This window comes from Lissotriton vulgaris, unplaced genomic scaffold (assembly GCF_964263255.1).
Source record: "Lissotriton vulgaris unplaced genomic scaffold, aLisVul1.2 SCAFFOLD_215, whole genome shotgun sequence".
Taxonomy (NCBI): domain Eukaryota; kingdom Metazoa; phylum Chordata; class Amphibia; order Caudata; family Salamandridae; genus Lissotriton; species Lissotriton vulgaris.
The window spans coordinates 642,263-644,342 of NW_028245930.1; positions in this window are offsets into that span (position 1 = coordinate 642,263).

The window sequence follows — 2,080 nt, forward strand, 5'->3', positions numbered from 1 at the left end:
AAGACCTCCCTTTGTACTGGAGGACATGAAAAACAGATTTCATGTCACATGTACCACAGAACTAATAGTACCGAGGTCACCAATGGTATGCTCTATGGCCGAGGACAAAATAGGAATGAAACTAGGAGGCAGGAGGTGGATGCGACAAGGGCAAAGGTGTGGTGTTGACGAAATCAGCTTGAATTCTGAAAACTTGTGAATCACAGAAACGCGCGCCAAGAAGATTTACAAAGACCCAGTGAACATAAAGCTAAATTCACCCCTATACAGATAATAGATTTATATATTTTCTTATAAGAAGATTAATAAATACTTTATTCAGATTCAAAAAGATTCTATAACAATCCATTTTAAAAAACTGCAAATCTTGATTGTAAAACAAAACATAAAAAGATCTGTCAAAGTGCATGGGGCTACGTGAACAAAGAGCAACTTTTAACAAAGATTCAACATGAACACAGAATTCATGGTTCACCAACTATTGAAGAAGGGGCAGCGATAGTCTGCAGTGTCGTATATTATACTTCTTAAAATAAGGAATCAAAAACTGCCCAGTAAATTTCAGGGAAAACGTGCAGAAAAGGAAAAAATGAAGCGGAGATGAAGCGGACATGCCATCACAGGGACGGGGACATGCAGTAGCCTCATGAAGATGGACCAGCGAATACCACAACAGGTCCGGCTCTGAAACGGAATAAAGGCGATCTCTCCCATCTATTATGAGTATAAATCAAATATCCTCCAGAGCAAGCAATGGCCTCAGATATAGATAGGCGGATAATGAAGGATTATATCCTTCACTGGATAAACTCAGAGCCTGGCCAATAATTAGCATCTGTTCCTTATTAACTTTTTATGTATCCTCCCGCAAGAACAGGGCACATAGTTGTGATGTGCCCAAACCATAGCAATTTTCTTTAACACAGGAAATATGAAGGCCCTTAATACATGAGAGGCGATCTTTAATGATAAGTTGGCTCAGCCCAACTTCCTCGTTCCGCCAGAGAGATGGGCCTACATTTAATATAATATTCTATATGACTGAGCCCAAGCTCCTCATTACTTCTATAGTTTGAGGAAGTCAGGGAGATAGACAGAATCTTTCTGCAAATGTGGTTCTCTCGTACCTGGATGACAGTATTATTTGTTATACCCCACATTTCGGAATATGTCGTTATTGGGACACAGTAGGTTTTATAGATTTTCAGGAGCGGTATAAGAGAACTCACTCCTGGTGGACTTGGAATATTCAAATGTGATCCAACTGCAAAGGCAATTTGGGCCTTCAAGATGCAATATTAGGTGCCCAAGAGCCAGAGGAATCAAAGATAATACCAGGTAGGGAAAACTATTGGTATTATCCATACGTTTATCACCCTCTGTCAGAGAGGAGATTTTAATTCTTTTTGGGCCACATACCGTAATATATGACTTCATGAAATTGTTTTTTAAATCATAAATCCGTCTTGAACTCAGAAACGCAGTAACTGATGAGTGCAAGCCTCTAGGTTTTCGGGCCAGCAAAACCACATTGTCTGCGTAGTATAAGGTTTGCACTGGTGCTCCATCAATCTTTGGAACATCTAAACAGGCTTCGCTTAAGTGGGGTCTTAACGTATTAATGTAGAAAATAAATATTGAGGGTGCCTACACACATTCCTGCTGGACGTGAGAAACTCTAAATTCTCTGATTAGTTCTCCATTACCACCATACCTAATGTTGGCCCTCATATCCTTGTGTAAAGTTACCAAAGTATTTACAAGTGCTTTGTCCGAACCCATCTCTGAAAGAAAAGTCCACAGTTTAGAAAAATGCACACATTCAAAGGCTGTGGGCAGGTCCGTCATAGGTTTGCCTTGTTTACGTGCGGTCCCAGACTGTGTTCTGGTTAAGTGCCCCAATTGTGGTTTTCACCCCCAACCCTCCCTTCCCCCACGTTCAGTCAATAACGCCACTGTTACCACCATTAGGGCGGGACTGATTAATGCTAGATCTGTGGTGAGACATGCCGCTGATGTCTATGAACTACTGGTGGACGGCCAGTTGGAGGTACTATTCGTCACGGAGACGTGGATGACC